Below are 11218 nucleotides of genomic sequence, written 5' to 3' on the forward strand. Positions count from 1 at the left end.
GAAGTGCTCAACACAATTACCTATTGGAGAAATGACAAAAGAAGGCCCAAGTGATAGTGCACTACACACCCAAAGGAGGGGCCAAGGTGAAAAGAACGAAAATAGCAAATGCTCAGGAGCAAGAGGAACATCCTTACCTGGAAACCACTGAGGGTGCAAATCAGTTTAAATATTTTGGAAGACAGCTTATTAGTACTTAAGAAGCATAAAGTATGCCCATCCTGTGACCCAGTAACCTGCACCAAGCTATAGAACCAAGATAAATCAGAGTAAATTTCAAAGAAACTATGTGCTCAAGGATGTTCATAGCAGTTGTATTAATAATATGCAGAGACTGAAAAAATGCTAAATGTCCATGAAGAGGATAATTGAAAAAGAAATTGCTCTATATCAATACAATGGAATACTAAACAGCAGTAACCAAGAACAAAAAATACCTACACATACATTATAGATGAATTTCACACTACACTTTGTATTGTGAGAAAACCAGAATTTTTTTAAAAAAAGTAAATGCAGTATTGACATTTATATGATGCTCAAGAACAAGCAAAATGTAATAATAAAGGTAAGAATAGTAGGTATTTCCAGAAAGAGAATGGATACTAATATTCACTAAGAAGGGGCAGGCAAGAATATTCTTAAGTGATAAAAATCTTCTCTATTCTATCTTGGTATAGGTAGTGGTTACATAGCCTTATATATGTGAAAAAAATGAGCATGTAAAATTTGTGCACTTTGCAGTATATAACTTACACTTTAAAAGGAGGTGGTGTTATTTTTTTACTTAACAATATTGTACTGATTCTCCATCACCTCCACTGCACCATCAATCCATAAATATCCTGAATTCAGCTGTCAAAGGGCAAAACTAAAGGTGTGTTTATCCAAATTTTCACTTTTTTCTAGTGGAAGAGAACTTTTATAAGAAAAGTTAAAATGCCAGAATATCTTGCAAACAGGTCGCATACCTAGTAATGTGCTCAGAACAAAGCAAATATTCTTTTTTTTTTTTTTAGGAAACCTGAATTTATTAGCAGTAGTCTTTAAGTTACTTTTGCTTTATAAATTTTATATAATTTTTTAAATTTTATTTTATTTTTAAACTTTACAGAATTGTATTGGTTTTGCCAAATATCAAGGTGAATCCGCCACAGGTATACATGTGTTCCCAAAGCAAATATTCTTCTGCATCTTTATTTAAAGCTGTAACTCCATTTGCCCAATGCTATGAATATATTAATATGACCTGTCTTAAGACCACCGTTTGTTTCCCTTTTGCCCTACTACTAATAGATCATAACTATATGCAATGCCTCAAAATACAATGGCCTCTACCTTCTTAATAACTGGTTGTTAGTTTGTTGCATGAGTGCACGCATGCTCAGTCGTGTCTGACTCTTTATGACCCCATCTACTGCAGCCAACCAGGCTCTTCTGCCTATCAGATTTTCCAGGCAAGAATACTGGAGTGGGTTGCCATTTCCTCCTCCAGGTTTGTTGGTTGTTACCGCTCTAATGACTCACTTCCACCCAAAGCTATTACTCATTTGCACCATTCAGACCCTTGAAGTGAGGCTCCAAGTTCTGTCATATTAGTCGGGAAATAACGAGTGAAGCTTGTAGCCAACATTTTTAACTCTCTTAAATCTGTATATCCCTCCATTAGAAGGTCTAATAAGTTGATATGTTATAGAACTCTGTATACCACCTCAGCAGGCACTATGCTTGATTCTATATGGAACTTTATTTCCTACTCCAAAATATTAAAACATTTTTTTATTATTTTGTCAAGACAATATTACCACATTTTTCACTTCCAACATTCTTACAAAAATGATGTTCCAAAAATTAACCATTGAAAAGTTGCATGACATCACTGTAAATAGAATTGCTGCTACTGCTAAGTCACTTCAGTCATGTCCGACTCTGTGTGACCCCATAGACGGCAGCCCGCTAGGCTCCCCCGTCCCTGGGATTTTCCAGGCAAGAACACTGGAGTGGGTTGCCATTTCCTTCTCCAATGCGTGAAAGTGAAGTTGCTTAGTCGCGTCCAACTCTTCGTGACCCCATGGACTGCAGCCCACCAGGCCTGTTTCTTTAAATGCAAAAATAAAAATCTTTTTTTGTTGTTAAAAAAAAAAAAAAAAAAAATGATATGACAAAAATGTTCAACCTTTCAGTGAACTAATAAACGTATCTAGATCCTTTTTCTAATATGAAAATGCCAATTATTACATATCTCTTGGAGAAGGAAATATCAATCCACTCCAGTATTCTTGCCTGGAGAATCTCATGGACAGAGGAGCCTGGCAGGCTACAGTCCATGGGGTCACAAGAGTCGGACATGACTTAGCAACTAAACCACCACCACCACATATCTCTTATTATAACTAAAACTGAAAAGAATCTTTAAATTCCCTTACAGATTGTACAATTAATACTCTGTGGCAATATTTATAACTGAATTTTTTTATTTTTAATATACATTAAGGCTTTGATTTAAATCCTTAACATGATATAGTGAAGCAAATAAAAAGACTAATTACAGTAAGAAAAGGTGGAAGTAGATTTAATGCTGAAATTATACTTTCATGATAATGTTGAACAAATATGTACAAAATTTTTTTTAATTATAATTTCAGCACAGAACAAAAGAATTAGCAGGAAATTACTTGTTCACGACACTCTATAAGCCAAGATTTCTTGGTTATACTTTACATTCAGAGAATATCGGTCTTTGAAGGTTTTTGATTAAATATAAAGTCTGAACTAGCAAAGTTAGTTCAAAGCTTTAAAATAATTAAAAGCTTCAATTAATTAACAGCTTCAAAGCTTTAAAATAATTAATACCACCATGTATGGTTTGTATGAACACGCATTTCCTACATTTAGAGTGTACTGACTATACTGCCTCTTCTTTGTTGGTTAGAATCAATCCATTTAAATATCAAAAAATAGCAGGTAAACATGGACATAACCTCTATGATTAAAGGTATGAAGGACAGAAAATTAGATCATAAGCAACATTGAGAAACTCTGGGGATGGACGTTTGGGGACCTGAGATGATCTATAGATGTGTCGCTTGGTTAGCCCCGATTTCCAGTTACTCATTCAAAGTCTAATCTAGGTGTTGCTGTGTTATATTTTTGTAAATATGTTTAAAGTCCATAAACAGTTAACTTAAGTAAGAGTATGATATTAATAGATAATCTGGGTGGGTCTGATTCAATGATTGAAAGACTAAGAGTGAAACTGAGGCTTCCCTAATAAAGAAGAGATTTAGCCTGTGAATGGAAGCTTTCAGGCACAGAGTTCCAGCCTGTCCTTCCTGACATCCTGTACTACAGATTTCAGACTTGCCTGGCCAACTCCCACAATTGCATAAGCAATTCCTTGCAATAAATCTCTTAACATAGATCTCCCTCTGGTTCTGCTTTTCTGGTAGAACCCTAAGTGATACAGGGCCCCAGTAATCTGAGGACATGCATATGTTCAGCAATGATAAGGAATCAATATCAAATAAAAATTTAAATCCAAAAGAACTTGGTAGTTATTTAAAAACTAACCTCTCACATATTTTCTTTTTTAAACTCTTGATTTTTAAAAAAGTTTCTAAAACAGTTATGCTTATATCTAAATACTTGAGAGAAAAAGAAAGAACTTGCTTTCAGTAGTTTAAAAAAAATGGTATCTACTTCTTATGAAGAAGCATTATTGAATCATAAAACTGGGAAAGTTTCAGACAATTACTATAAACTATATTGGATGAACAGCAAAGAGACTGCAGTGTAAGGAAACTAACACTAAAGAGAGAATTTTAGCAAACAGTCATTAGTGGTAGGTACAAGAATGACTTTCCAAACTGTGAGAGAATTGTCTCAGTGGTTACAAGTCCAGAGAACAGACAAGATCTGTCACTCTAGTAGAAACCAATCAGGATCCATAACAAATGTGGATCTGTGAGCCTCCCATTTCCCAAACCCCACCATTACCTTGGCTCTTCATACTTTCAGATCATAAAACCAATGCTCAATAAACCCCTCATTATCTTGAAGAGGATCACAAGGAACAAGAAGAAATTTAGAAGACTGAGGCTTTATTCCAAACACATGCAGCATCATAAAGACATTATGTAAGCTGAAAAGGACTGTTAAACTGCCTATCAGCAAGCTTGTAGAATTTTTTTCCCCTCCATGTTATCCAGTGGACTAAAATACTATAAAGAAGATCTATTCTATTAGAGAAAATAAAAGAAGCTGCAATTTAGTTACACATTTAATAGCAGCATGAGTAAAGTTTCAACTTCATCATAATATAAGTGATCTGGGTTCTTTTCTTGAAATAACTAGAACTGAGGTAGTAACCCATGTCAAATGATTTACCAAAACCTGCTCTCTGAATAGTGTTCAGGAATATACTTAAATGCAGAGAGAAATGGCAACTCACTCCTATATTCTTGCCTGGAGAATTCCATGGACAAAGGAGCCTGGCAGGCTACAGTCCACGGGGTCACAAAGAGTTAGACTCGCAAGGAGTTAGACTGAGTTACTAACTTTCACATATACTTAAAGGATTTTTTGTTTGTTTGTTTTAAAATTATGGCGAGAGATTAAAGGATGCCTTAGAATAGAAAGACAATGGAACGGAATGTGTGACATCTGTTTCTTTTCAGATAACTTGGACTAAATTTGAATCACTGAGGTTTTAGAGTTGAGAACCAAAAACTGATGGAAATGTTCACAAGAGATTTCATTAAACTTTGAGTACAAGCAAAATTTCCTTGTTATGTAGGTGATAAAATGTAGCATAAAATTAAAAGAATGAGATTGGTGTTTCTGTCAAACAAAAGTTCAGTCATTTATAATCAGGAATTAAGACCCTCAGTCATTTTCAGACATCAAACCTTCTGGCACAGAGAAAGCTTGGAGGAAGGAAAAGACAAAGGGAATCTCAACTGATTAAGATTGACCCCCTAAGACAGCCAGATCAGAAGGAGATCAGCCCTGGGATTTCTTTGGAAGGAATGATGCTAAAGCTGAAACTCCAGTACTTCAGCCACCTCATGCGAAGAGTTGACTCATTGGAAAAGACCCTGATGCTGGGAGGAATTGGGGGCAGGAGAAGAAGGGGATGACAGAGGATGAGATGGTTGGATGGCATCACTGACTCGATGGACATGAGTTTGGGTGAACTCCGGGAGTTGGTGATGGACAGGGAGGCCTGGCGTGCTGCGATTCATGGGGTCGCAAAGAGTAGGACACGACTGAGTGACTGAACTGAACTGAACTGAAGTGAAAACAGCCAGAGTCCTTTAAGAGTTAGCATTAGTTCTTTAATAAGGAGGAAATGGAGCTTCATATCAGAATTCACCAAGGTCTTTTGTAGTGGAACTGTCCTGAACTGTGGCTTTAGTCTCATTATTTAACTAAAATATGCCCCACAGTCTCAGCCATTGTAAGATGAAGCATTGAATACTTAACTGAGTGTCATTTCAGGTATCCCTGAACCAGTGTGATTAATGGTTGTATTATATCATCATGTATGTTACCATTGTACCTAACCAGAATTTCATGGTCAGTAATAAATGTCACTGGGATGTATTATTATTATCTTCATTGTTCTTTTTAAATACTGGCAAGATTTCTAGGTATCATTTGGAATAAAAATTTATGTGTTGGCTTATATACTGAAATTCTGTGTCAATTAACACACACACACACACACACACACATATATATATTTATTAGAGTAAAATGTTGCTACAATGGTGTGCTTTGGAAGCTATTAATTCAATCTAAAAAAAAGTTATTAAGAACCTTGAAGTCTTTAAGTAACTATGAAAATAGATTGACAGTTAATATGAATGTTAAGAGAGAATGCACAAGTCTGTGTTTTTACACAGGCTGTGTGGATGGCCACCAGTGGACCACATATCCTGGTATTCATGCCTTTGTGCCATACCTTCCCATACTTAATAGAACCCACCTTTCTTTGCAGGAGATCAATCAAGATGGCAGAGTGGGAAGATGTGGAACTCACTTTCGACCAAAAACAATCAAAAATACATCCATATGTGGAAGAAGTTTCACTGATAACTAATTGGAAACTGGCAGAGAGACTCTTGTACAAACAAGGGTATAAGAAAGATCCACATGTAACTGGGTAGGAAGGGAAGGGAAGAGAAGCAATCAGGTTGGGATCTATGCCCCTAAGAGAGGAGACTCAGAAACAAAGGGAGAATACATGAGTGGAGATCCACTCTGAGGAGAATACAGGAGCAGTTTGAGCCGCATTTTAGGAGTCCCAATCCTGGGTCCTACATAGGGAAGATAAGCCCCCTTAGCTGGCTGAAGGGCTGCAGGAACTAAGAGGAGGGCTGTGGGAAGCCTGACTGAGCCCCGCTTGGGAGGAGTATGTGAGTGCTGGCTTGCTCCCAGGGCAGGGTGGAGAGGGCAGACTGAGGACTGCTCCTGTTTTCCTGAGACCACCCTGGAATGCATCCCAGCCTGAGCCAAGCAAACGTTCCAGCCCCACCTATTTCACCTTGCAGCTCCACGCTAGAGCAAAGGCTGCTGTGACTGGCTGGGAAGAGAGTTCAGACACAGGACACAGAGGTGACTCAGACCTCGGGCTTCATCTGCACGGGCACGGGCAGCCAAAGCTGGTGTTTACACAGGCAGGGCACCAGGGGTGGTCTTGATCTCTGACGGCAGCCAGACCTCCACAACCCATGCCCAATACTCTCCAAGAGCCACCCGGGCCCCACCTGCCCTGCAGCATGACTCCACAACAGACTGGTGGTCGTGGAGGCTGATTGCTGTGGTGAACAAAGGAGACTCAGATACAGCAGGGGCTGCCGTTGCTGATGACGCTGGCACAGGCAGCACACTGGAGGCCACCTGAGCTCTGTGGCTGGCCTGCCATAGCCCCTGACTGGTCACAAGCCTAGAGTCTGCATGGGCCCCTCTTGCTCCAACACGGCTCCTCTCTGTGGCAAAGGTGCCAATGCTGGGAAAGGGGAGAGCACGTATTTAAAGGGAACAGAGTCAACTTGGACCCAATCCTCAGAGCTTCTGCTCCATCAACCTGGGATCTAACCCCACCCCTGATAAGACAGTGACAGCCTCTGAGCAGAGGGGAAATCCCACCTCACAACTGGCTCCAGCTCTAGGTCCTTTGTCTCCATCCCCTCTCCCTACCGCAGTGATAACCACCAGCGTACCATGAAGACAGGTGACTTCTGCTCATATCAAGTCCAGCCCTCCTGCCAAAGGTACGCACACTGTATAGGGTTGCTCTCACATAAGGACACCCTTTCAAGACTGCACTTGATAAATTTTAACCTAAATTCATAAAAACAGAGAAAGTTAAGCAAAATAAAAAGCCAAGGGAACTGTTCTCAATTGAAAGAGCAAGAGAAAACCCCTGAAAAATAACTGAAACAGAAACAAACAATGTGCATCAGATAAAGAATTCAAAGCATTAGTAATAAGAATGCTAACTGAATTCTTAGAATTCAGAACAGATGAACAGATGAACACTGAGAACCAAATCGGCTAGGTTTCTACCCAGTAAAGTTACTATTTGGGGAGAGATACTTTAAGGCTATGTTACTGTACTGCTCCTCCTTCTACTATTGTCTACTAATTTTACACACTAAATTCACTCTTCTAGACTTCTATTTAGCCAATTACAAGATCCAAAAACTTAAAAATACTTTGAGACTAAATAATGGCAAAGTTAGAAATCTTTTCAGGAAGTACTAGCCTGACACAGTATAGAGGTTTAAGCAAAAATGTACATAATTTTGATAAAGTCCAGGGTTTTCTGTTTCTCAAAAGTTTTAGTTAAAAATAAATAGCTTTTTCCTAAATTATCCAGGTAATTATAGTTAATTGACCCAGATGTAGCATTATATGCTTTGCCAGCATTTCAAAGATGCATTTCAGTATCTATTAAAATGTCTTTTTATGATGTGAATTATTTTCTTCTCTGATAAAGCCTTACCATTGTGAATAATCAAACTATTCAAACTACTTTTCATAATGCAATTTAAAAGAAGCTAATGAAAAATCCTGAGTTCAGGTTCTAGGCTAGAAGTGTGCCTGCATTGGGAGGGGAAAGAAATTAGGAACATGCTCCCATTGACATTCTCCAGGAATTATTTTAGAACATAACACATGTTTAAAGTTTCTTAGAAACTCTAGAAAATGAGGAGTAAATATCACAAATTAGGTCAAATAAGGTACATTAAAATCAACCTGTAAGGAAGAGTATTACTGTTATTAATACAATTTGACTTAATTTAAAAACAATTTATAGACTTCATGTGCTATTACCAAAGGGGGAAAAAAAGGAGAAATTCAGCACAGAATGCCTATGTACCTTACTTTCCCTGAGATTAACATGCATTAACCCTTTGAAGCCCCCATCACTTGCACCATGCTGAACACACAGTATTTGTGAGTCTGTATGGAGTAGGGCTGAGAACTTAGCAAAACCACTCATAAATTCATAAAACTATTGTATATCAACCTATCTTTAAAAGTTAACAAGCATATTGGGATTGGTGGAAAATGCACACGTGTACATAAACAGTATAAGCTGAGGTCAAGAGTATAGCTTCACACTTAGAATAACTTAAGGTAAACACCCAACAAGTCTAAAACGTTATAACTCAAATTCTGTCCAACTTTATGTGCTCCAGGACATTTCTTCTGAATGCAAAGTCCTCTAGACAACTTAGAGAACTGGAAGGTTAGGAGGAAAGACACCAATTAGCACAGGTACTAAATTTTTTTCATGACCCAGGATATGTCAGTACTCTCTGCATCTGAGTTCTTAAAATCCATGTCTGTAAAATCAAAATTATGATACCGACTTGCTTCTCAATGTTGTTGTGAAGGTTATCCAGTAAGAGGCACAGCATTCTAAAACATTGAAATGGGTTCCTCTATAATAAAGTCAAATGTCAGTATCTGTTCCCCAGAGATATGGTAGATTTTTCTCTTCTGGGAGACTTTATGAAGTCATTTGTCCTGAAAGTTTGTAACATCCACTGGTCTGAAAGGAGAATGTTGGATTAAATTTCCTGACATCCTTTACAGCTTTATTCTCTTATAAACTGAATGCTGCTTTCATAAAACAGTTCTCAGTAAGGTCCGATCAGTGATATGTGCTCTGTCATCCATTCTTGGCCTTCCGAATTGTTCTCCAGATTGTGTCCACAATGATCTTTTTGAAACACACATGTAAAGCTGTCACACACACTCCTTTTAAAGCCCTTGAATGCCTTTCCTTTGGGTTTTAGGACAAAGATCAAACTCCTTAATAGTCCACAAAATCTACTGTGGTCAAAACCTACTATGGTCTGAGGCCTACCTTCATACTACCCTCCCAGATTCTCTCCACCATCTTCCCTCAGTGCCTCATCACCATGCTCGCTCCCAGCCAGGGCCAGAGCCTCATACATACCTCCTATCCTCTTCCAGTTAGTACCTACTTACACCACCCCCTCTTTTTCTTGGTCGCTTTCTTAAAAATATCTATTCTAACATCCATAGCACTGCGCTGATCTTCTTGACAGCACTTACTACTGCTGCAATTTACATTTTTGTGTGTGATTTTTTGATCCCTCTGTATCCTTTACTGGATTTTAAACATATTAGAATCCTTGATGTGTTGGGTCACATTGTATCCCAGGCCTTACACAGTGCCTTACCCAAAGGAGACTGTCCGTAAACTTCTGTTGAAGAATAGTATTTACTTAAATCTTTACTACTCTAATTGAAGGTAGTTAGTTCAGTTCAGTCGCTCAGTCGTATGTCCAACTCTTCACAACCCCAAAGAGACTGCAGCATGCCAGGTTTCCCTGTCCATCACCAACTTCCAGAGCTTGCTCAAACTGATGTCCATTGAGTTGGTGATGCCACCCAACCATCTCATCCTCTGTTCTCCCCTTCTCTTCCTGCCTTCAATCTTTCCCAGCATCAGAGTCTTTTCCAATGAGTCAGTTCTTCACATCAGGTGGCTAAAGTATTGGAGTTTCAACTTCAGCATCAGTCCTTCGAATGAACATTCAGGACTGATTTCCTTTAGGATTGACTGGTTTGATCTTCTTGTAGTCAAGTTAAGTCAAGTGAATCTCCCTCTTTGCATGACCTAGCTTCACATTACAAACAAGAAAGCAGTATATTGATGCTATCTTGCTATGCAAGATTTTTATTTAAATAAGATTTAAGAAAAATAGCAAAAATAACTTCTTTTTGAGTTCGGCATCTTTACTGAGAACACAAGCTGCCCTTGATCTCTGTAAGGAGTATAAATGCAGTGATGATCAGCAGCTATTGTGGAAACCCATTACTAGGTCTCAGAGTCACCCCTCAAAAGACAACAGTCCAGCCTGCTAAAAGGTCTAACCTAGATTTCCATCATTTTACATTATGTGCTAATACTTTCCTCTGTCCTCTTTAATCTTCTTGTGGGATAATGCTAACCATTTAAGCTTCCTATTGCTAGAGTCTTCTGGACTTCTTGTTTCTTTAAGGGCAATTGAAAACAGCTAGAATTATCAAAAGTATCCTGGGTAGTATATGCTTCCCGTTTCCATAAAAATAAAACCTGTCCTTAAATGTCAGCACATTTTTAAAAATATAAATCTATCAAGGAGGAAACAAACCTTTGAGTGAGCCCACCTCTTAGAGGAAATAGTTGAGTTACACGTAGGAAAGGACTTGAGAGCAGCTCTCTGAAGTAGAATAAAAACAAGAGCAGAAGTGTATTGGTTAAAACTCCTGACACCTGAAAAGAAGGAGCCCTGAATTCTGAGTACACAAAGGATTTGTTCTACCCTTGAGCAAGATGATTTCTTTGAGTCTCTATTATTTTCTTTAACAATAGAAATACTTATCTTGCATTCTATTTCATCCTCTGGGATTTTTCCTAATTATTTATTTAGATTATCTCCAGCTTTATTAAGATATTATTAGCATATAACATATTAAAGTTTAAGTGGATATACATTGTGAAATAATGACCACACAAGGTTAATAAACACTGTTAAGCATCAGGAATTCGCTGCCTGGCATGCACAGAAGCCAATACTACGACACTGGCTTTTGAGAAAGAAAAGAACTTTATTGTGAAGCCAACTAGCATGAAGACAAGACGTAAGGCTCTCAAATTTGTCTCCTCATCCAGGGTCCCAGGCAAAAT

This window comes from Bubalus kerabau, chromosome 3, assembly GCF_029407905.1.
Source record: "Bubalus kerabau isolate K-KA32 ecotype Philippines breed swamp buffalo chromosome 3, PCC_UOA_SB_1v2, whole genome shotgun sequence".
Classification (NCBI taxonomy): domain Eukaryota; kingdom Metazoa; phylum Chordata; class Mammalia; order Artiodactyla; family Bovidae; genus Bubalus; species Bubalus kerabau.